The sequence below is a fragment of the Grampus griseus genome, assembly GCF_964374135.1.
Source record: "Grampus griseus genome assembly, chromosome: 5".
In the NCBI taxonomy this organism is placed as follows: domain Eukaryota; kingdom Metazoa; phylum Chordata; class Mammalia; order Artiodactyla; family Delphinidae; genus Grampus; species Grampus griseus.
The window spans coordinates 535,234-561,819 of record NC_138998.1 but is presented as its reverse complement, the minus strand read 5'-3'; positions in this window follow the sequence as shown (position 1 = coordinate 561,819).

Here is a 26,586-nt window from a genome sequence, read left to right as displayed (position 1 = left end):
TAATCATTCCTAAGCAAGCGGGGCAGGATTAAACAGCTTGAAGGCAAAACTTCCTTTTGGTCAAGAACTCATATGTACGTGTTTGTTTACTGGACCCCGTGCAGAGGGTTGAGACAGAAGAGGCACCTGATTAGAAGCGTTCTCTCTCTCTCTCTCTCTCAGTCCCTGAACGCCCCTTTCACTTCTGTTAGACGTTTCCCTTCCCCTTTTACACACCTGTCAACCTATCTCTCTAAAGCAGTCCCTGACAGAGCAAAGCCACACTTTTACTGGACTGAGTCCACTCAGAGTAGGGTTAGCAAAACTTCAGACCTCTATGAGAAAATCAACAGAAACCTGGCATGACACTTCTGAATGGTCACTGTCTCCTAACTCAGATCCCAGAAGATATTGACTGTGTTACACCTGTGAATTTGTCATTTACCTCATGTCAACTAGAGTTTATTATTCTTACCTTAGTTACATAGATTTTTCATCTGTGAGTTTGACATTGGTTACAAACTTCAGTGTTGGTTACAAACTTCCAATGTGATAGGAGAGTTGTTAAAATAAAAATTTACCAAAAGTTTAGAGAAAAAAAAAGGTGTTCTACGTGATCAACTTCTTTGGATTTATATCAACAACAAAAACAAAAATGTAGAATGCCTTAAGGAAATTTAGATATTTTAAGTTTTCCATTTTTGTTTCATTTGCAATAGCCACAGGGTTCTAACCTGTACTTTTCAAAATAAAGTTTTGGACAGAAGCACACTGTATAATACATTTCAGATAACGTTTTGTTCTTCATTATTAATCCATGAGAAGAAAATTGTGAAACATAATTGAAAATGTATCACTGAATTTTGCTCTTATCAATTAATAATAGCAGTGTGGCAGAGGAGATAGCATGCCTATGAATAGAGGCACAGATGTATTTTCTTTCTTTTTTTTTTTTTTTTGCGCTACGCGGGCCTCTCACTGTTGTGGCCTCTCCCGTTGCGGAGCACAGGCTCCGGACGCGCAGGCTCAGCGGCCATGGCTCACGGGCCCAGCCGCTCCGCGGCATGTGGGATCTTCCCGGACCGGGGCACAAACCCGTGTCCCCTGCATCTGCAGGCGGACTCTCAACCACTGCACCACCAGGGAAGCCCACAGATGTATTTTCGAGATATTTCTAAGGCTAATGTAAACATATGTCTGAGATATTTTGGTCATTTGTTTTTAAGGAGTCTGGAGAGTTCATAAGCCCTTCATCAGAACTTTGTTGATGGTGGTCTGATCTGCAAACAAGGAACCTATAACATCTATCAGCTCTGTACACCTGAGAGCTCGGAGTGGCGGGGCGGGGGCAAGACCATCTCACAAGAATGACACAGAGACAAGAAATTCCACTGCACTTGCAGCCCATCTGGTCAATTTCTAGGACATCTGGAGGTGTAATTATTTCACTCTACCTGTTGTTCTGTTCTCCAGGTAACTCTATTTCTTTCACCCTTAAATTTTCTTTCTCTCAAATTCCTGGCAGAAAGCAGTTTAGTAAACTCAGCCACAGGAAGGTGCTTATGACTGAAACAAGAAAAATAAATAGCATTTATTGAGTTTGAACAATGATCCCCAAATTATCACTAAACATCAAGGAAAAGGTAACATTCCTTATCCTTAAGCTACACCTAAAGAAATGGAAGCTTAGAGAGACTTCACAACATCTTTAAAATTATAGTTAGGAAATGACAAAGTTAGGATTTGAACCAAGTCATGTGACTCTGAAGGCCATGTTCCCATGACCACCATTCTAGGATTTTTCAGGAGGAAGAAAATATTTGAAGTATGAATAGTTAAACTAATTGAGATCATCTCTAACGACAGAATTTTGGAAACTGTGGGGAAGTGGTACCTGAGAGTGTTTAAAGTCTCAGTATCAATGCAGATTGCTGTGTGTTTAAATGTAATCTTGGAAACACACAAGAGAAGGGAGAACTCAAACTTTGCAGCTTCTGTTCTCCTTTTCCCACCTCATTCTAGCCGGTAACCATTGTCCAACACAGAGGTTAAATCTGGACCACTCATCATTTTTCTTTAGCTTAAACAATATTTCTCTTTTTTCACCTGAACTAGTTGTTAAGATTTTAAAATATGTTCATTATACATAAAAATTCTTATTTCCAGTTTCTTAAAAAAAAAAAAGGAAAATCTAGCATTCCTAGGCTTGCATTTCCTCATGGCAAAAAGAAGCCAGAGCTGAATACTGCTGGGGTCCTGTAGTTGGGCCGATGGTCTGCCCACGTCATCAAAGTCCTTGCTGGGCCCCCTGCCCTCAATCATGCTACCTGTCTTGTAGGGCCTCTGAGAGCAACCTGCACAGCTGCACACAGCTTCCCATCTCATGTAGGCATTTGAGATCCCTGAGCTTTCCATCCCTGTTATGAATCCAAAGTGAGTCAGGTCCATAGCGTACAAAGTCTTGGCAGGCAAAGACATGTCTCAAATGACAATTTCCTGTTTCAGTGGTCATTTCCTGAATGCTTGGAGCCGTGGTTCTCATACTTTACCATACATCAGAATCACCTGGTGTGTGTTTTAACACATGGGTTGCTGGGTCCCAGCTCCAGAGCTTCTGATTCAGTAGGTCTGGAGTGGAAACTGGGAATTTACATTCCTAACAAATCCCCAGGTGATGCTGAGGCCACTGATTCAGGAACCACATTTTGTGAACTGTTGCTTTAGGACAGACATTTTTATGCTTGTGGACTGGATCATGGTAAGACCGATGCCTGCTCTTCTACCACTTTTTTGTTCTTTCTTACATAACTTCCTGATTTTTAAAAAAATTATATGCTTTATTTTCCACCCCCCAAAACCCTTCTCTTTTACTCTCAGGGAATTTCTCCAAGGCCGGGGCTAACAGTCATCCACCTGAAATGGCTTAGGGACAAGAGGATGGTGTGGGTCACATAGAGACTTCCTCTCCTGCTTTGATTTTATATTTTTCTTCTTTTGTGATGTCTTCCCATTTTCTATGGCGCGGTGACTGCCAGTTTGTGCCTGCTGTCCAGATGTTCCCTGCGCTGCCACCAGTCCTAGCCAGATTTGAAAACTAGGGGCTTTTCCGCCTCCAACCGTTCATAGCCCAAATTCATATTTTCTTGTGAGTCTATTTATACTACACAGATGGCTGGAGTCATCCAGAAGAGTCCCACTTTGAAATCCAGAGAAAACGAATGTACTGTAAGAAAAAAACAGTTTGGCAATATTTTTTCTCTTGGCTATTTTCCACTGTGTGTATTTTTTCCCCATATATTGTTTCTTATATCCCTAATGATCACTTTTTTTTTTTTTGTAGATGTTGGGGGTAGGAGTTTATTCATTGATTTATTTATTTTTGCTCTGTTGGGTCTTCGTTTCTGTGCGAGGGCTTTCTCTAGTTGTGGCAAGCGGGGAACACTCTTCATCGTGGTACGCGGGCCTCTCACTATCGCAGCCTCTCCTGTTGCGGAGCACAGGCTCCAGACGCGCAGGCTCAGTAGTTGTGGCTCACGGACCTAGTTGCTCCGCGGCATGGGGGATCCTCCCAGACCAGGGCTTGAACCCGTGTCCCCTGCATTAGCAGGCAGACTCCCAACCACTGCGCCACCAGGGAAGCCCCGCTAATGATCACTTTTAAACTACTTTCCCCCAATACGTGGCTCATTCCTCAAACTTCCCATTAAATAAACATTGCAGTATATGCCACATGTATTCAAATTTTTCTCAATTCAGTTCAAGTAAAGTCCTGAGAGATATCAGGACTGAGGGTCGACGGGGGCGCTGAGGAAAAGTGAGCCTGGTGTGCAGTGGCCTCCAGCTTAAGCTGTGAGCAGTGGACGGAAATCTGTGCAGCCAGAATCATTAGTGTTAATTTCCTGTGTTCCTGCTTTGCACAGCAGGTGTAAACCCTTCCTTCCAGACACTGACCTTTCAAGAAAAAGAAGACCACAGGGATATAATTTGTTCAGGGCTTCATTTTTTTTTCATTTTTTTTTTACTATTTATTTATTTTATTTTAATTTTTGGCTGCGTCAGGTCTTAGTTGTGGCAAGTGCGGTCTTCATTGTGGCACGGGAGTTTCTCTCTAACTGTAGCATGTGGGTTTTCTCTCTCTAGTTGTGGCACGTGGGCTCCAGAGCCTGTAGGCTCTGTAGTTGTGGCATGCAGGCTCTCTAGTTGAGGTGTGTGGGCTTAGTTGCCCCGAGGCATGTGGGATCTTAGTTCCCCGACCAGGGATGGAACCCACGTCACCTGCTTTGGAAGGCGGATTCTTTACCACTGGACCACCAGGAAAGTCCCATTCAGGGCTTCCTTTAACAGGAATGCTTCATGAGATGAATATGTGCAATGACTGATATGAGGAAGGTGAGCCAATGTTAGGATTTTTTGAGATAGCAGCTATTTTTGATCAACAATATCTCTTCAGTTGCAGCTGTGCATAACACAAGGCAGGAGCACCTGGTCTAGAAAAGGGGGAAAACAAAGTGTAAAAATACATGAAGCAGAGCCATTGGAAAGGAGGTGGTGCTACTTATCAAGCAACAACTTTGTACCAGGGTCCATGTGAATCATAGACTTATAGTCCTTCAAAGCAACTTTCATTTCTATTTCATTAGAAAGGTATATGTTCTTGTAAGAAAACTCATTATGTAGCCATTAAATTTGATGGAGCAGAGGTTTTGATTGTCAATTCTGAAAAATGAGTCTGAGACAAAAATAGTCCTATAAATAGAGGGTCAGCCTAGTGCATTTAGATTTTTATGTATAGATCATCAGCTATTTGACTAAGAGATGGGATAGGACAGACTTGAGGCTAAAATCATTAGGATTTCAAAACGGTGATAAACGATGTCTGAAATCACAGAGTAAGTTACTGATAACTTATGATTTAGGTTACATCGACTGATGAATGCTCAGCTTTTCAGATATACCTTACCATTGGGAAAGGCGAAGTATAACTTGAATTTGAAAGAAAGAAACTATTTAATGTGGCCAGAGATCAAGATGGTGGAGTAGGAGGGCATTGAACTCATCTCCCACCACAAACCCATCAAAAATACAGCTCCGTGTAACTCTCACTGAGAACAGCATGGAGGCTGGCAGAAAGGCTCTTCTATAACCAGAGCTATAGAGAAAGATCCACACAGAGTTGGGTAGGAAGGGAGGAGAGGTGATGAGGTCAGGACCCACACCCCTAGCACGGACACAGAAAAGGAGGGGATATCACAGGCTTAGGGATCCTCCCTGGGAGCAAGGGGTTTGAGCCATATATTGGGCACCTCAGCCCTGAGGTCTTCCAAAGAAGACATACAGATGGCCAACAGGCACATGGAAAGATGCTCAACATCATGAATCATAAGAGAAATGCTAATAAAAACCACAGTGAGGTATCACCTCACACCTGTTAGAATGGCTATCATCAAAAATTCTACAAAAAACAAATGTTAGCAAGGATGTGGAGATAATGACCATCTCATGCACTATTGGTGCTCAAGTAAATTGGTGCAGCCACTACAAAGAACAGTACGGAGGTTCCTTAGAAAACTAAACATAGGACTTCCCTGCTGGCGCAGTGGCTAAGACTCTGCACTCCCAATGCAGGGGGCCCGGATTCAATCCCTGGTCAGGGAACTAGATCCCACATGCATGCTGCAACTAAGAGTTCGCATGCCACAGCTAAGGAGCCCACATGCAGCAACTAAGACCTGGCACAACCAAATAAATAAATAAATAATTTTTTTTTTTTTAAAAAAAGGAAAGCTAAACATGGAGTTGCCATATGATCCAACAATTCCGCTCCTAGGTCTATATGTGAAGAAACTGAAAACACTAACTTGAAAAGATACATGTACCCCAGTGTTCATAGCAGCACTATTTACAATAGCCAAGACATGGAAGCAACCTAAATGTCCATCAACAGATGAATGGATAAAGAAGATGTGGTACATATACACAATGGAATATTACTCAGCCATAAAAAAGAATAGAGTTTTGGCATTTGGAAAAACATGGATGGACCTGCTTAGTGAAATAAGTCAGATAGAGAAAGGCAAATACTGTGTGTTATCACTTTTATATGGAATCTAAAAAATAAAATGAATATGAAAAAACAGAAACAGATTCACAGATATAGAAAACAAACTAGTGGTTACCAGGGGGGAGATGAAAGGGAGGAGGGGCAAGATAGGGGAGGGGGATTAAGAGGCACAAACTACTATGTATAAAATAAGTAAGCTACAGTGATATATTGTACAATATAGGGAGTAGACCCAAAATTTAATAACAATTTTAAATGGAGTATAATCTATAAAAATGTCAAATCACTATGCTGTACACCGGAAACGAATATTATAAATCAACTATATTTTAATAGAAAAAAACTTTAAAAGAAGAAACCACTTAATGTGGTAGTATTTTTCAGTGGGCAATAAATGAATAAAGCTTTTCTCCAAGTTTTCTCTTTATAATGCTGCTCCACCACTTGTTAAGCATAGGCTCTACTTTTAGTAATATGTACTTAGATTTCAAACAGTCTTTGCTTAATTTTACTTATGTTAGTAAAAGGCCCAGAATGCCTGCTCTTTCTTTCTCACAGTCTTTGTTTGAAAAAAGAGCAAGACGCCTCAAAGAGTTGATGTCCAGAGAGGAAAAGTCTTCTCATGTGAACTGAATAATCCTGGTTATCTCTTAACAAGATTCCAGGGCTTCCCTGGTGGCGCAGTGCTTGGGAGTCTGCCTGCCGATGCAGGGGACACGGGTTCGGGCCCCGGTCCGGGAAGATCCCACATGCCGCAGAGAGGCTGGACCTGTGAGCCAGGGCCGCTGAGCCTGCGTGTCCGGAGCCTGTGCTCCGCAACGGGAGAGGCCACAGCAGTGAGAGGCCCGTGTACCGCAAAAAAAAAAAAAAAAAGATTCCAATAATAAGAATTTAGGGGTAGGAGGAAGGTACAAGAACAAATTATTTCTCCTCAAAAGGCTTCTTGCTTCTGTGTCATATACAATGAAGCAATTACCGAAGAAAATGCTAAAAGGCTCCTAAAGACCATCCCAGCGCTCAGTCTTTTAAATCGTCTAGTCATCTTGGTTCTGCCAAGATGGAAACCTGGGCATGAAGGACTGGAAGGGAGGACGCTGAACTGGAGACACACACCCCCTTCTCGTTTTGAATACCAAGGCTACTTCAAAGTCATTTCTCTCCTCACTTGAAAATGTTTCTTCTTTTTTCTTTCTCTCTCTCTTTTTAAAATGCAACTCTGTGAAGAAATACGAGTCTTTGAGAAACCAGCCTCCCCTCTCAGCTTTTCGCCATAAGTACACTTGGTGCTGTGATGAGACAAAGGCACAAAGTGTTCCACAAGGTAAGAAAAATAAATCTTCGTCCAGGAAACTAGGAAGCCCTGTGTGTGTGAGTGTGTGTGTGTGTGTGTGTGTGTGTGAGAGAGAGAGAGAGAGAGAGAGAGAGGGAAGCAATTTGTTAAAGGATACCCCAGTCATCTTCATTTTCTGATAAAGGTGAGTGATTTGTTTAATTTAGGAATGTTTTATCAGGAGATATTAATTGCTATAGATCAAGAGTCCTTTGCTTTATCTAAAGATAAGGGAGCAGTCGGAAGATTCCCCTACCTTTGATTTTATAGTCTTAGGACTACCAACTGTCTCTACACATCAGCCCGAATCTGCCTAGATAAATGACGGTTTATAACATATTTCATTTTCTGACATGTGAAAAAGCCACCACTTTGAACTTGGTAAAGTTGCTTTCAGGGCAGTAAATAGAAGCTGCGTTTCATGTAGCGGATGATGAACTTACAGGGTCCTTCTGTTGAAGCGCTAATGATGAGTGAATATATAAGTAGATTCAAAAAGGCTTAAAACCTTCACAAAGGTAGACCTAGAATAGGTTATGAAGGGAGCTAGGATATTTTAGGCTTAAATAACTTAGAATTGACAAACACACTGGCCCACCAGCCTGCTCCTTCAGCATCTGTGTCTTCATCCTGTTTCAGATCCTGAAGATGACAGTGTGATATTTATTAGAGGTTGATGTCCTGATTGTTCCCAGAGACCACAGGATTTGTTAACAGGACACAGGCAATATTGGTAGGAGTAGCAACGATAACAAGAATGAAGTGGACCTATTGAGTGGTATGATGTTTTTTACAGACACAGTGGATTTCACGTCCTAAATTCTTAGAATTCAAGTGACTTGCTATCCCGTGCACAAAGAAGTACCCTTCAACCTGCAAACTACAGAGGCTCCACCGCTGTGGAGCTGGGTTCATTTAACAAAGACGGCTGAAGCCTTTTTTTCTAGATGGTCTCTTATACAGCTATCATGACCAGAATCTGGCTGAAACACAGGCAGAAATCTCACTACTGGAAATTTTACTGAGGGGTGACCAACACTCTCTCAGTACTCAGAATATGACCTTATTTGAAAATAGGGTAATTGCAAATATAATTAGTTAAATGAAGATGAGGTCATTAGGGTGGGCCCTAATCCAATATAAGTAGTATCCTTATAAAAAAGAGAAATTTGGACACAAGGGACAAGCGCACAGGGAGAACTCCTTATAAAGACAAAGGTAGAGATGCTTCTGTAAGTCGAGGAATGCCAAAGATTGCCAGCAAATGTGTGTGTGTGTGTGTGTGTGTGTGTGTGTGTGTGTGTGTATCTATTCCCAATAGAAAACCCAGATTATCAGGGAAACTACCTCATCTTACACCCTGATTAATATGATTTTTAAAATTCTCATTGGGTATGTGGTCAGCAAATACAATATGAATTTTAAGCCACCTTTTATTATGTTGGCTGTCATCCATGTATGTATTAGAGTTGAGTGACAACAGCAAGAGTGAAAGTGGGCAGTGGCAGAGAGAGAAAGGGAGAGAGAAAGCCGTGTGTGGTTCAGGAGAAGAGGACGCGTTTGATTTCTCACTGTCAGGTCAGCGCTTCTCAAAGAACAGCATGCTGTCTGTGAACGAGCACTCACCACCTGCATCTGAAGGAAGGCTGGCTTTTCTCTGGGTGATGGAAATGAGGAGACTGTTTATTGCACACTGGTGCATCCACAGTGCTTGGTCAACCCCCCTGGAACAACATGGACCAGCTGTCCATTCTGCTCTTCAAAAGTTTTTTTGAAAGAGGAAGGAATTCTACTGGCAAAGTTACGAGTGATGTCATTCATGTCAGTCTAACATTTGGAATCAAGCTGGTGGTCTTCTGCTCAATGTAGCTCTTTCCTGCTGCTTCTCAGGCCCTCAGGTAAGTATAAGAAATCACACTGTGTAGAATAGAAAGTTCTAATCCCTTTGGGAACCTATAGGTGGACTTCAGATGGAAGTCTGTACCTCCACAATTTATGTGCAAAGTATTTCCTCTTTGTGCATGTGTGCATTTTAACAGTGAGACACATAGCTTTCAATGGATGCCCTAAAGGTCCAAAAGGACCCCTTTCCCCCCCAAAAAAATAACAAACATAAGCCAATACCATTGGAACTCTCAGAACATGTGTCCATTTGGCCTCATTTTCCTTTTTGCTGATAGTTGTCAAGAGGAGGTGACTGGCGTATATTTTTGTGAACACCTTGCTAAAGAACAACAGAGATCCCAAGCGTTGTGTGTGCAACATACTGTCCTAGGAGAGAAAACTGCTCTGTGTTACAGAAACACGGGGGCACCTCAGAGAGGTTGGACCACACAGCGAGCTTCACGCTCTCTGGGCCACGTGACACTGCTCACTAAGTTCATCGAGAATTCCAAGTCTTTAGAAGTTTTCATGTTTACATTGGCCCTCGTTTACACCTCTATTCAAGAGCTTCCGTCTTTGACAGAAAGTAGACATGATTCTAAACCATTGCCATTAGTCAGATGTCTGCAGACCAATGTCTTGTCAGAATTCTTCTCGGTTTTACACGGGGGGCTAGATTGAAAACTGCTTGCGTGCCAAACCCAACTAAAATGAGTGGAGTATCTTGCTCCTTGGGTAATCGGGGGTTCACAGAAGATTGGGACAAGAAACTGCAGTTTATTAAGTGCATTTCAGCTCCCCCTACCACCTCAACAGGACTTTGTCCAGACTCTCCTCTTACCTTTGTGCTTTGATTGTGGTTCTATGTGGCAAGATCCTTTGGTTGCTAAAACAAAATATGGAACAAAGGATTCACTGAAGTGGAAAAAAAAAGTACTATTATGATACCCACCTGTTGGCTAGATTCATCAAAACTGTGAGTATTCGTTGAAGAAATACAAAACAAAAAACAGTTTGGAGAAATCTTCTTGTCTTATTGATAACAGACCTTGAGTGACAGGGTCAAACATTATTTATGACTGTTGTTATGCTATTATTTTTTGCAATTGCAAAGTAAAGGCCCAGCTATAAATCTCTCAGGGTGGAGCTGGAGTTTTCCCAGAAAACTGGAGAAAAAAGTCAAGTTAGACTTTGGTTATTATCCAGCCTAATATTTCTATGAACAATTTTAACAACTTTTCGAGTTAGCTTGGTGTTTAAGAGCTTTAAAAAGTGGTATTTAAAAACACTAATAAGACTCAACATAAATGAAAATTTGGAAAAGTATTTTCATGTATGGCAAGAAAGGTATTCATATCCTAAATATATAATTACTTCAAAATAAATATGAACAAAGTTGCCACAAGTAAAAAATACCAGTAAGAAAGAAAAAATACCAGGTTATGGAAGCAACCAAAATGCCCATCGACAGACGAATGGATAAAGAAGATGTGGTACATATATACAATGGAATATTACTCAGCCATAAAAAGGAATGAAATTGGGTCATTTGTTGAGACGTGGATGGATCTAGAGACTGTCATACAGAGTGAAGTAAGTCAGAAAGAGAAAAACAAATATCGTATATTAACGCATATATGTGGAACCTAGAAAAATGGTACAGATGAACTGGTTTGCAAGGCAGAAATAGAGACACAGATGTAGAGAACAAACGTATGGACATCAAGCGGGGAAAGTGGCGGGGGGGGGATGGTGGTCGGATGAATTGGACGATTGGGATTGATTGACATGTATACACTGATGTGTATAAAATGGATGACTAATAAGAACCTGATGTATAAAAAATAAAATAAAATAAAACTCGGGCTTCCCTGGTGGCGCAGTGGTTGAGAGTCCGCCTGCCGATGCAGGGGACACGGATTCAGAAAAGCTTTAAAATGTGAAACCCTCTTGAGCAAGAAATTACATTTAGAAACAGGTAACCTAAGGCAGTGCTTGAGAACTTAGTGAAAAGATATTCACCAGTATTATTTACTATAAATAATATTTATAATTATAAATAGTTGAAAATATTTTCAACTCCAAAACATAAGGGATTATTTAGTTGTGCTACTATCAAATAATGGAATATGTTTATTGCATTACATGTAGAATTACATTTATAACGTAGATGATTTTTCTATGTTGCAAAGAAATAAAACACAAATTGTAGTATAAAATTATGTTGCATACATCTGTCTACAAAATGGGGGGGAAAATCTAAAAGCGTATACACCAAATGTTAGCAGTGGTGATTTCAATATAGTGAAAATATGAGTTGGTTTTATATTAAATTTTGCTTCTGTTTGTTCAGCTTTTTCTACAATGAGCATCCATTATTTGTAGAATGAAGTATAGTAAACATGAATTTTAAAAATATTATATATATTTTCCTTCATTCTTTTAGCATTAATGAAGTATTCGAAGAAGCTTTAGATTGTACTATTTAGATGTATTTATGTTGAAGATAAAATGATGGAAGCACTTTCTGTTCCTCAACTCCATTGAAAAGGAGAATTTTGACAATTTGTGATCAAGTAGAATAAATATGTAAAATTGCAGGAAGCTTGGTGGTGATATAAAAATTAAATAAACCTTAATCAGTAGATTGGGAACAACAAAAATTCCAATCTGATAAAGTCAGATTTTCCAAGCGTCTGTGGAAGGTGATTTAATCCAGGCAGTGCATACCGGGCTAGTTTCACCAAACAGAAAATTGTTCTATGGCAAAGCGGTTTCACCTTTCAGGTTAGATTTCTTCTGTAACTGTCACCTTATCCATTGTTAGTTACATGGACAGTTGAAATCTTTTATGAAGTAACTAAGCAAAGAATTACTACTGCAGCCATAAGGCAGAAAGAATAGCAGTTTTACTTAACTATAGGAACACGAGAGAAACGTCCTCTAATTTCTATAGATTTAAAACCTGCTTCAGAATTCGCTGTGTTGGCATTAGCTGAGCCTTAAATAATTCTGCACAGACTTTAGCTGACTTCTGTTAGAAATGTTTACTTCATAGCAGCTACATAGCTTTGAAGGGGAGGAAACTCTTTGATCAATAAAGACCTCGACAAGGATGGTTCTAAAGAATCCTGACTACTCCAAACTGTTCAAAGCAAGGTTAGTTAGAGTAACTATGATTCATGATGCCAAACTTTTACAGTGTGCCTCAGGAGAGTAGAGGTGTCCAAGAAAAGCTTCTTTGGCCTGGTATCTTTTTTTAGAATACATTTATTTATTTATTTATCTATTTTTGGCTGCGTTGGGTCTTTGTTGCTGCGCGGGGTCTACTCTTCGTTGCAGTGCACGGGCTTTTTGCACTGGCTTCTCTTGTTGTGCAGCACGGGCTCTAGGCACGCAGGCTTCAGTAGTTGTGGCGCATGGGCTTAGTTGTCCCACGGCATGTGGGATCTTACCGGACCAGGGCTCGAACCCGTGTCCCCTGCCTTGGCAAGCGGATTCTTAACCACTGTGCCACCAGGGAAGTCCCTGGCCTGGTATCTTTAAGCAAGGTTCCATATGTGGATTGCCAAAGAGTCCTAATATTCCCAAACCTTAGTTTTAGCATCAAGCAGTGGAATACGCCTTTGTGAAAGACAGAAATGGGAGAAAGCCTGGTAATACTTTGCTCAACTTTTAAACAGTGAAACTCGTATTTTCCAAAGGATAAACTCCCCACTTAGAAATTTTTATGAAACACTTATTGGATGTCAGGTTGCTTTTTTTTTCTATTTATTCTCCTTGCAGTTAAATATTCAGCAAAAGTAATTGAACAAAATCATGATTATATTCAGATCAATGTCTTTAACAGTCAACACTTACTATAGCCTTATAACATATTGTTTTAGAAAATAAGCATAAAGGTTACCAATCATCTTCCTGTCTAGAGATGATCCCTTTTAAGACTGGTGTATATTCTAATCTACTCATCTTTATATATATACTTCATATATATATATATATATATATATATATATATACACACTTCATATATATATGTATACTTATATGATTTTTACAAATTGGTAACAAATTTTACATACTGTTTTATAAATAGATACTCTGAATTTTCATCAACAAGCAATGAATATTTAAAACAAATCCTGAACTATTATTTGAGAAGAAAAAAAAATAGCTACATAGTATTTCTTAATTGACTCAAATCCCTATTCTACAAATACATGGAGGGGGAGATCCTCACAAGTGATCTAGGCACTGTGGAGATACAGTGGTTAGTAAGATGAAACAAGATCAGTCAGCCTGTGTTCTCATACTGAGGGGGCCAGAGAGGGGGGAACGAAAGGTAATGCTACAAGTGAAGAGGCATCACAGGAAAAGTGGCCATGGAGTGCCAAGGGATGAGAAAACACCTCGGATTTGGGGGATCAGAAGGGAGTGTTATCATGGTCAGAATGATGTCAGAATACTTCTTACCACAAGAAGACAGAACTTGCGTTCAAGTTCAAATGAGATAAAACCTATTACCAGCCTACAATAGTGCCTGACATGTACTAAGTGCTCAGTAAGGCTTCACTAGTATTATTGTTGTTGTTATTGTTAATATGGTACTAAAATCATACAGCAATTTTAAGAAAACATTGGCTCTGATGCCATGTTTGAACCTTCTTCGCACTTCAGCCCCCAAGTCAACAGACCACGTATTTTCTGTAGCAAATGGGCCTCAAGCCTCAGCTGCTGTGTCCACTGATGTCAGGAAGTCAAGTCGTTCACCATGCATTAGGCCTGTTGGACATTTCCCCTCCAATTTCCAATTGCCTAAAATGATCCAAGGACCCCAAAACTTATTGAGTATTTAATTACTTCAGTAAAATAGGCCCACGGTCCTTCCTTCTGGTTTCATAACTGCATTTCCATGCATTTCGAATCACTTACAGTATGCATTCTAAACCAGGGCACTTATTTGCTTTTATTATTGTTCCCACTCTGTTAATATGTGTTTATCCTAATGTCAGTCTCTGTGGGCTTGAAACAAGTACTTATTAATCAGAAGCCATTTAAATGCTGACACAACCTACTCTACATTAAGGAAACTAAAAGAACACCAACCAGCCAAGCACACATGGGCTCTTTTCCTCTTAATTAAAAGCTGGTTTGTACGTATAATTCTTCCCTGGCATGTTATCGGAAGTATTCAAATTAGCTTCAACTAGGATGGGGTTAGTATAGGCATCCTTCTTTAGCTGCACAAGAATCTTGTTTTAGGGACTTTACTCAGCTCTTCATACAAGGTAATATGTTGTGACTGCTTGTTCACTAAGGGATTTCTGCAGATTTTTAGGACGAAATCTCCATGTGTAACAAATATATTCCCCCCAACCCTGACTTAGAGTCCAAGGATCCCAAACGCAGTCGCTGCCTTGGAGAACATCCCCAGGTCTGTGCCTGATGGACTTTCCGTCTTCCTGTAGGCCCCATTGCGTCTTGGAGATGTTTGTGATCTAAACTGCAAAGCTAGCAGTTAACAGGAAGGGGCTTCCTGAAGGGGCAGGGGACATCCCTATAAGCACAGAAATGTAGGAAACAGAGCCAGAAGATCTTGTAATTGATCATATGTGTTGACCTGAATTTCTAGATGCGGCGTTGTTGGACAACAAAATCTTGGCTATAACTGGGGAAGGAGTATAGCATTCTCTACCTTAAGACACCCAAAGCCAAATACTTCCATTCTCATAGCTAATTTCTTTTACGGAGCAGCCCAGAAGATGTGGGGAATATTTGGGGACACATGTTGGGTGTTTAGTGAGGATCCTAGGAGGTAGGCCCTGTATAAGTCATAGAAAGAGCTTCTGTGGACTTGTGGTTTTGAAAGCCGCCTCATACACACATACGCACACAGAGGCACACACACACAGAGCTCTGTTCATTTTGCTAGGTTCTCTGCTGAGCTTGAAAGGGACAGAGTAAAGGGACAAAGTAGGTGATTAAATAGTTAATCTCACTAGGGGATTGTAAGTAAAGAAGTATGGGGGACCCTGTAAGTGAATGATCACTCAAGAAAGCAGGTGTGCTTAACCACAAAACCAAGAAGACCTGCTTAGCAACAAAACCATGCAACAGAAGCATGAGATGTGCTCCAAAACAATAAAACAATGGTGTCATGAGACCCACATCTTGCCCAGTGAGCTCAGTAAGTTAATGGTTCCTAGGACACCCTCCTCTGCGTACACTAGATACAAAAGTATAGGGCTTCCCTGGTGGCGCAGTGGTTGAGAGTCCGCCTGCCAATGCAGGGGACACGGGTTCGTGCCCAGGTCCGGGAAGATCCCACATGCCGCGGAGCGGCTGGGCCCGTGAGCCATGGCCGCTGAGCCTGCGCGTCCGGAGCCTGTGCTCCGCAACGGGGGAGGCCACAGCAGTGAGAGGCCCGCATACCGCAAAATAAATAAATAAATAAATAAGAATGAGGAAGAAGGTGGTCTTCTCCCTCTCCCCCTTTTTCCTTTGATTATAAAACTGCAACCCGCTAAGTTCTCAGGGCAGCACCCCTCCTGCCCACCCACTTGTAAACTTCGCAAGCATCCTATTCTAATAAATCATTTCTTGTCTATCACTTTGCCTCTTGCTGAATTTTTTCTGCACTGAGACATAAAGAACTGGAGCTCTTCAGAGCCCTCCGAGAGATGCATTTCTGCAGTTTCAGCCTGAAGTGAGTTGGAGTGTGGCCAAGCCATATTTTTTTCTCCAGCTTTGGAGAGTTGTAGTAAGGGGGTAGGCCCTCTGAGATTGCATACCTCCCTAAAAATTTCACCAGCATAGATTTGCGGTCATGAACATGAAAGTAGCACAGAGTTGTTTTCTAGAACATTCCCGAATCATAGCAATAAATAAATTTTCCTCTCTCATCAAATCCCAGGCACCTGCCCATGAAATTGGCAACAGAAAGATTCTCTGTGCTGCCAGCGACAGGTTTCTTGTCATCTTGCCAACTTGCTTTGTCTTTACAACCTGGCAAAATATAGCTATTGGCACAAAGGTGAATATTTGAAAATAATTACAGTAAATGGGGATTTTTGGTTGCATAATGTTTAATTAAGTAATTTAAACACTGTTTTAGCACTAGGGATAGATTTGCTTTCTACTTCATAGTATGCAACATGTTCTGTAATTTGAGATCTTTGGCCACCAGTCCCTCAAATAAAGAATTAGAATGAGGATCTCAAGGCACAGTATCCATATTAAAGGTAATTTAGCAAAAATATTAATGACCTCTGTACTTTGTAATTTCATGGCCATAACCTTTCCCTTAGCTAAACTGAGAGATCCACCTGCCTGCAACGATAGAGAAAGGGGCACAGGAAGCAGAGAGGGATGCAAAGAGAAACATTACATTCACCTTTTGAAAGAAAGAGTCAGTCATTAGTTGGACCAAAATATGATCCTTCAGAAAGACGGTTTTAAAGCCAGGCTTTCTTTAGAAAGACAGAGTTTTCCAAATATCTCGAGCATTTCTAGAACCAGGTCCTTCATAATGTGTAAAGAAAATACCCTGCCTTGCTATACAGCAAATGTGCTGTTTTGCTTGTTGCCTAGGGTGGAAAAATATGCATGTAGGAGATGGGTGAGAAATAAAATATTTCCTGCCATATCAGTAAACAAAGGATGTCACAGTCATCAGCCATTGCAGCCCCCCAGTGTGAGCCGGCGGGCCCTGAGGAAGCTCAGAAAGGAAACAGAGAACACCTGCCGTCAGCAACAATCAGACTGCAGCCACCTCCCCACGGTGAGCCCTGAGGAAACTCAGGATTTGAAAATACAGAATACCGGCCCCAGTTAGCTGAGGTGCATATCAAAGGAATGATTTAAGTGAGCCTAGACTCTTGCATCTTCCCACACAGAGAAAAGTGCTTAATTCCTTAACTTGAGATGTCCAGTTTTCTTTTATAAAAAGTAGTCTTTTGTTCCTACTACCTGCCTTTTGTTGCAAAACTCCTATATATCCTAGCTCCCAATTCGCCTTCTCAGACCAATTCTCTCAGGGTTACTTGAGATGCTCCTCGCCTCCTGGGCTTGAAGTCTTTAGTATGTCCTCCGAATCAAGCATAACTCTCAACTTTTAGGTTGTGCATATTTTTTTTAGTTGACATGGGAAAACCACATGCATTTATTCCGGTTCCAAAGCATTGTGAAGGGATGAAAAGATGTAAGGACATAGGGTGGAGGTGGGAAATATGAACAGTCAGAGAGACCCTGGGGTGTTAGATAAGGGGAACACCAAAGATGGGCTGTTTTTAAAAAATCATTTTAGGAATTCCAAAAGGTAACAATCCTGTAGGCTTTCATTAACCATATCGAGCCATATTAGGTAGACTTGGAATCACCAACAATTCAGCTTTCCTCAGCTGGGCGGAGTTCTCCTATGGCCAGTGATGCCCAAAGCAGCAGCATCCTCAATGTCAGCATCTGCACCAACATCCTCTGGGAAAGTGTCAGAGAGGCAAATCTTGGACTCCACCTCAGACCTACCGAATCAGAACCTCTGAGGATGGGGCCCAGCAACCTGTTTCCACAAATCTTCCAGACACTTCCTGTGCTCTAAAGTTGAGAGCTACTGTGCTATGGCCTGATTTTAGATTCAGAAATTTTCACTGGTCCCTGATGCAGACAACTAGGATGCTTAGCTGGATACAGGTGTCTCTGCCTTGGGGCCTCCCCAGGAAGAGGCCAGGAGTCTATAGTGTGGAACACCCAGACCAAGGCCTGGCTGGAGGGAGCAGATATTAGATGCCTTAATGACACTGATTAGAACAGAAGAGCAATCCCACTCCTGGGTGTATACGTGGAGAAAACCATAATTCAAAAAAGATACAGGCACCCCAGTGTCGACTGCAGCACTATTTACAATAGCCAGGACATGGAAGCAACCTAAGTGTCCAAAAACAGATGAATGGATAAAGATGGGGTACATATGTACAATGGAATAGTACTCAGCCATAAAATGAATGAAATAATGCCATTTGCAGCAACATGGATACAACTAGAGATTATCATACTAAGCAAAATAAGTCAGAAAGAGAAAGACAAATATCATATGATATCACTTATGTGTAGAATCTAAGAAAATGATACAAATGGACTTATTTACAAAACAGACACAGACTCACAGATTTCAAAAACAAATTTATGGTTACCAAAGGGGAAATGTGTGTGTGTGGGGATGGGGGGGATGGATAAATTAGGAGCTTGGGATTAACATACGCACACTACTATATATAAGATAGATAACCAACAAGACCTACTGTATAGCACAGAGAACTCTACTCAGTATCCTGTAATAACCTATATGGGAAAGAATCTGTAAAAGAACAGATATATGTATAACTGAATCACTTTGCTGTACACCGGAAACTAACGCAACATTGTGTATAAATTAACTATATTCCAATAAAATTAAAAAAAAAAAAAGAACAGAAGAGGTTGAGACCATGAGGAAGCCCCTTGACCCATATGAGGGAGATCTACCTGCCAACTTTAGGTGCAAATGGCAATAGGACATCCGTCACATAAGACACCAGTCAGGGGACTTCTTCTCAGAAAGATGCCTGAGGAAGCAGAAGTTGCGCAGCATTGCAGGGACAGCTCCTCCATGACGTCTCCAACCATGACGTCACCCTAGTGACCCCTCTCTTCTCACTCTCCAGATACCAAATACCATCTTGGAAAAAAGAAATGGAAGGGAGAGGACACATGAAAGCACAGCCATCTTCTCTGAAAAGTCATGGTCTTCCCCAAAAAAGACCATTTACAGGTTTCAGAGACCTGATAAAGTGTTCAACTTGGAATGACCTAAAGTTTATACCGAGAGGAAGGTATGGAATCAGAAGACTCCGGCATTTCATTAATGGGAAGGTCTGCGTTGTCCCCATAGGAGCTCTGTTCCCCTAGACTATACATGTGAAAGTGAGCTGCAGGAATTTGTAACTGTGCTATGTACTTCTGCAACTTTGTAGTACAGAGCTTGCATTTTGGCCACCCGGAAGGCTCTCTGGAAAGCAAAATATTTCAGTAGAGAGATGATAGAATGAAATAATTTTAAAGTGAGCTTAAGAGTGTGAGAACTGATCATGACATTTTTCCAGTTTGCCCTTGGCAAATTCTGCTCCATTCTACCCCTGTGATAGATAAACCATGAGGCAGATTTGCCAGCAGGGCCCTGACCCAGAGCCCCCAGGTGGAGAGAGCTTGGCAAGGTTAGAATGGTGGGCAAATTGGAAAGAGTCCAGCAGGAATTCCATATTTGGAGACTCATTTAAGCAAAATGAACACGATGGGCCTCAAATAAAGAAATATTAAATAAAACAAAAGGCTAGAAAGCAATGGATTTCTTTGTTACTAAGATTAGTCGGTCTGCACTGAATTTTTCAACTTCTTCAATGTCCAGAGCATGATCTCAGAAAAACACACGGATGGACCTCTACTGGAAAGTATTAAAAGCTCTTTAGAAATGTTTCCAGGCAGTATGTTTAAAGATTTATGAACAATTTCCATAAATGGCTCCTGATCAGTTGTAACCATTAGATGTATTCAGATGATATGATAATCTTCCCATTGCCTGAAAATGTACTGAATATGTAACTCTTACCCTGAAACAGGCTTCACTCAGTGTGCTGACTTGATATTCTTCCTGCAAAGACGAGCTTTTTACTTACTTTATTTTTTTATTTTTTGCGGTTCGTGGGCCTCTCACTGTTGTGGCGTCTCCCGTTGTAGAGCACAGGCTCCGGACGCGCAGGCTCGGCGGCCATGGCTCATGTGCCCAGCTGCTCCGCAGCATGTGGGATCTTCCCGGACCGGGGCACGAACCCGTGTCCCCTGCATCGGCAGGCGGACTCTCAACCATTGCGCCACCAGGGAAGTCCTTGTCTATTTTTAAGTCACAAAAAGCTTCAATAAATTGAATTTCTTCCTAAGAAAGAAAGAGATATTTGGTTAAATCAAAAATAATAGCAACTAATAGCAACATACTGTGGGATTATAATACGTATATAAGTAAAACCTATGAAAACTATTAAACAAAATATTGGAGAGGTGACAGGATTGGGTTCATTGCAATATGAGTCTCATAAGTGAAATAACACACTATTATATGAAGGTAGCTACAATAGCAAAAGAAATACATTGTACATTATAAACTCTTAGCAACAATTAAATCATTTTTTTTAATGACATGTAGCTAATAAGCAACAGAGAGGGTGAAATGGACTACTAACAATAAATAATAACTCAGAAGAAGACAAAAAAGACTGGGAAGAAACAGATGGGACAAAGAGAAAAAAAATAGTAAAATCCTGGGTATAAAACCAACTTCTAACTCTTTATCTACATTTTTATATAGATATCAATGTAGGTCACCCAATAGTCCAGATAAAAGCAGAGATTATCAGATTAGGTTAAAAAGCAAAACTCAACTATATAGTTTCCATATAAAATGCATTTTAAATATATTCACAGAGGTAAAATTTGAGAATAGAAAGTATATACCGTACAAACACAAATTATAAGAATGACGTCATTAATGTCAGGGACAGTCGACTCTTCAATAAGCAATATTATCAAAGACTAAGAGGAACATTTTATAATACTATCTAGTTGATAGTATTGTACCGTGGTTAATTTCTTACTTTTGATAAATGCATCACGGATGTAACATGTCAACATTAGAGGAAGATAGGTAAAGGATAAAGAGTAACACTTTATATAATCTTTGCAACTCTTCCATAAATCTAAAATTATTAGTTTTAAAATTTAAAGGCATCCTGATTGAAAAGGAAATCGAAAAACTCTTTATTCACAGATGGCATGATTAATTCTGAAGAAAATCGTAAAGACTCTACAAACAAGATACAAGACCCGGGCTTCCCTGGTGGCGCAGTGGTTGAGAGTCCGCCTGCCGATGCAGAGGACGCGGGTTCGTGACCCGGTCCGGGAAGATCCCACATGCCGCGGAGCGGCAGGGCCTGTGAGCCATGGCCGCTGAGCCTGCGCATCCGTAGGCTGTGCTCCGCAATGGGGGAGGCCACAACAGTGAGAGGCCCACGTACCGAAGGAAAAAAAAAAAAAAAGATACCAGACCCAATGTATGAATTTAGCTAAAGTGCTGGATCAAGATCAATATACTAAAATTATTTAATATATACTAGCGATTGCAATACCATCACCATGTAAAATAGGGATAAATGTGATATAAGATATGTAAGACCTATACATGGAAAACTACAAACATTGCTGTAAGAAAACAAAGAAGATTTAAGCAAATGGAGAGATTTACCTTGTTTGAGGATTAGAAGACTTAATATGTTTAAGATGTTATTTCTCCTTAAATTTATCTAGCGATTCAGTGCAATACCAAAAAAAATCCCAATAGAAAGTTTTAATAAGAATTGACAAGCTGATTCAAGTATTCATATAAAAATGCAGAGGACCTAGATTAGCTAAAGCAACTTGCAAAAAAAAAAAGGCCAAAGTTAGAAAAGTTATGCTACATGATTTCAAGACAGTATGATGTTGGCATAAATTTAGACAAATAGATCATTAGGGCAAAATATAGAGTCCTGAAGTAGGCTTGCACACATACGACCTAGTGATTTTTGACAAAGGTGCAAAGGCAATTCAGTGGAGAAAGGATACGTTCTTCAACAAATGGGCCTGAAAAATTTAACATCCAGAAATGCAAAACAAAATCGATATACAAAGAATGCAAAAAAATAAGTGTTGATTTCGATTTTAAACCATACGCAAAAATAACTCTAGTAGATGATAGACTAAATGTAAAACCCAAAACTATAGAACTTATAAAAAGAAACACTGGAAAAATTCTGTGACTTTAAGTTAGGGAAAGGTTTCTTACATGCACCAAAATCGCGATCCATAAAAGAAATGTATAGACTGGACTTCATTAAAAGTAAGGATTCTCTCTCTGAAAGACATTCTTAAGAGAGTGAAAAGATATGTTTTTGCAAATCACACATCTATGAAAGGACTTTTAAACAGAATATATAATGAACTCTCAAAACTAAGTAATAATAAAACAAGACAGCCAAACAAAAAATGGGCAAAGGATTTAAACATAAACAGCTAGCAAAAAAAATCACCCAGAAGGGGTTCACAATCATTAGTTATTAGAGAAAAGCCAATTAAAACAACAAAGAGAGGGGACTTCCCTGGCGGTCCCCTGGTTAAGACTTCGCCTTCCGGTGCAGGGGGTGCAGGTTCGATCCCTGGTCAGGCAGCTAAGATCCCACATGCCTCGCAGCCTAAAAACCAAAACATAAAACAGAAGCAATATTGTAACAAATTCAATAAAGACTTTAAAAAAGGTCCACATCCAAAAAATCTTTTTTTAAAAAATCATACAACAAAGAGATGCCACTATACCTATTATAATGTCTAAAATTAAAAAGACTTGACCATACTAAGTGTTGCTTAAAGTGTGGAGCAACTGGAACTTTCATACACGCCTGATGGGGCTGTAAAATGGTGCCACAAACTTGGAAAACAGTTTGGTAATTTCGTAAAATGTTAAATATACACTCATAATATGACCTAGCTATTCCCCTGTCAGCGTTTTACCCAAGAGAATTGAGAGCCAACGCTTTTATAAAGACTTGTACGCAAACATTCACAGCAGCTGTATTCGTAATAGTAAAAACTGAAATCCATTCCATTGTCTACCAATAGCTGAAAGGAAAAACAAATTGTGTTATATCCATAGAATGGAACTCTTCTCAACAAGAAAAAGAACAAGTTATTGCCCACATGCAAAAAAAAAAAAAAAGATGAACTTCGAAATAATTATGCTGAATGAAAGAAGCCAGATCACGAGATTACATAGTATATGATTCTATTTATATAATATTTTAGAAAATACAGAGTAATGCATAATGATAGAAAGTAAATCAGGTTGCCTAAGCATAGGGGATGGGTTGGTGGGGAGGGACAGGAGGAGAATTGCAAAAGAAGCTTTGGGTTTGAAGCAAATATTTATTGTATTTGTTGGGGTGATGATTTCCCAAGTACATACATATGTCAGAACATCAAATTGTATAATTTAAATGTTTGCAGTTTGTATATGTCAAATATACCTTTAAGAAACTATAAAAATGACACATAAAAATATTTGCATAGTGGCATAGAAACTTTAAAATATCTGACTACCTGGTGGTTATTAATCTTCATTAAATTATTACACATACTCCATAAAACTATGCACATTACATAAATGGGTACATGCAGGATACTTGAGCTCAATTCTAGTATTACATTCCCTAAAGTGGGAAATAAAAGAAGTATACAAATTGGAAAAAAACCCGACTAGACAGATTAGTTTTTTTATGGCTTCACAATTAACTCCGTATTTGGAAAGAACAAATTCTTATTGGAAAGTTAGCATCAAAGCTTCCAAATTCTCATACTGGATGGTGCTCTTGAGTTTTCAGAATATTGCACTTGGATCCTCACCCAAATAAAAGGCACTAAGTGCCTATTTGTGTGGAGTAGACTCTGAACAGAGAGCATGCTGAGTACTGCACACAATTACCGCCATCCTCTAGGAATTTACTGTTTCTGAGAACATGTACAAAGTCAAAATCAAGTAGCCTTGTCAAAAAAAAAAGATATATATATATATATATTTATATATACTCAGCACTGGATACGTTGCAGTGACTTATCTTTTCCCTGGTGCCGTTAGGTCAGTGTGAGGGCATCATTTTTGAAACAGATTCACTGGCTTTTGACAAAATAATGTGTTTATGTGCATTTGGTTAGAGAGCCTGCCTTCATTTTAACATTTTTCATTTTTTGCTCAGGCTTTTAGCTAGATGTACAAATAGCTTTTCCAATCAATTTTGTATTTTCCATGAATATTGAGAGCAGGAGCTGATAAACCTGAGGTAAACCCAAGGATTTTTAGGACATCTGTAGGCTACAGACAGAGTACCTAGTACCTAGAGGGCTGGGACAACACATCTCAGGTACCGAGCTCATTTCCTGGTACATGATGAAGGAAGGAAGGAATAAATGAGAGGAAGGAAGGAAGGAAGGAGGGAAGGAAGGAAGGAAGAGAGAAAGAAAGAAAGAAAGGAAGGAAGGAAGGAAGAAGGAAGGGAGAAAGAAAGGAAGAAAGAAAGAAAGAAGGAAGAAAGAAAGAGAAAGGAAAGAAAGAAAGAAAGGAAGAAAGAAAGAGAAAAGAAGGAAGGAAGAAAGAAAGGAAGAAAGGTAGGAAGAAAGAAAGAGAAAGAAAGAGAGGGAAGGAGGGAGGAAGAGATAAGGGAATGTATTCATTCTTCAGAAAAGTATATTTCCACTTGGGAGATACACACACATATTAACAGGTAGGTGGTTTACCATGTGAGTTAGTTATCGATTGCTGCATACAATATACCCTCAAATCTAGCAGCTTAAAACAACATTATCTCACACAGTTCCTGTAGGACAGGAATTCAGAAGTGGCAGAGCTGAGCTGTCTGGCTTGGGGTCTCTTATCAAATATTATAGTCAAGATGTCAGCCAGAGCTGCTCAGAAGAGACTGGGACTGAGACTGGCAGAGCCACTCCCCAAGTCGCTCCCTCAAGTGATTGTGAGTGATTCTGGCTCCTGGCAGAAGGCCGCCGTCCCTCACCACGTGGTTCCCCCACTCAGCAGCATGTGTTCCTCATGTGACATGGCATCTGGTTCCCCCAAGAGTGAGTTGTCCCCGAGAACAAGATGGAAGCTACAGTGATTTTTATGACCTAGTCTCATAAGCGACACTCCATCATTCCTGCAATATCTTCTTTGATTCACAGGCAAACTCTATTGGGTGGAGCAGACCACATAAGGGCATGAAAGAGCAGAAGGGGAGAGTCACTGGTGGCCACGTTGCAGCGTGGCCACCACACCGTGCTGTGGATTCTTTAGAGCATTTCCCTGGCGATGGTGGTATTGACATATGAGCACTGCTTGAGCTCTGCAGAGAGCACCAAGCTCATTATCACCATGGTTTTGTGCCCTCAGTTTACCTGTCTATATCAACTATAGGTTCTTTTGGTAGGTGACCAACAAAAGGGACCTATACATTTTTACTTGAAGGATCGTGAGTCTGCAAAGTTGATACTGCTGGGTGGAAACCCAGACCTCCTCCATGCTGAGCCCTTTTACCATTTATGCGCGCTCCTTTTCCGGCTTCAGGTTTTTGTTGTTCTTTTTGGTTTTTAGGGTTTAGTTTGCCTTTGGCTGCCTGCTTCTGCCACTCTCTTTGAAATACTACCCTTGTGCTGCTAGGGTCACTTCAATTTCATTCACAGAGAGCTAAAAGTGCCTTGGGTTTTATGTCCCCTTGGGCCAAGTTTTAGCCAGTTTCCATATGGGAGTATAAAATCCCAGCCCACATGTTTTGGGTTAAAGACAAATTATGAGCAACTTAACACTATAGGTTTCCCTTCAGAATAAGACTGACGTGATCCCTGGAGAGCTTTGCCCGACATCACACCTTGGCTTAGCTTCATCCTCTTCTCATCCCTGCTTTGCCCACTCCCTGGTTTTTCCTTGCATCCCTGCCCCAAGAAAGAACGTGCACAGGAATCCTTGTCTCAGGGTTAGATTCTGGGAAACCTGAACTCAGGCAGCTAGGTGCTTACAGTCACAAAGCATAAAAAATTCAACTCAAACAGGCATAAACCATAAAAGCAGTTTATTGGTTCAGAAAACTAAATATTCTTGCAATAGGGAAAGTTCCAATGATCAGTGACGACATGAAGGACGTGGTTTCTTTATGTCTCTTTGTTCTCCATTATGTTTCATTTTCAAGCTGCCTTCCCTCATGGTGTAAAAATGCCTGCGGCAGCTCCAGCCTTCCATCGCACGTTATCATCCGTAAGAGAAGAGGCAGGTTTTATGACCATTACTTTGCAAATCAAGAATGATTTTTTCCAGTTTTCTCTCAGAAAACATCTTGTGTCTTCTTGGCCTAAACTGGGTGATGTGCCCAACAATCAAGTGATCCCTGTGGCCCAGGGAATGAACAGGTCTGTGTTACCTGAACCAGTCACTACGGCAAGGTAAACAGGGTTAACTGATTGGGTGAGTCCCACCAGTGCTCACATCCAGTTGAAGGTGAGTCACCTTATCCAGAGGACAGACACCTGCATGTCAACCAGCGCCTTGTTAGAAAGTAGGAATCTGGGGATAGACAAATGCATGCTCACCATACTCACACTGGAGTCTTAGGAGCTGTTGAAGGACCTTGGCTTTGGAAAGAAAAAAGAAAAGATTCAGGACCTCATTCCCAGAAGAGCC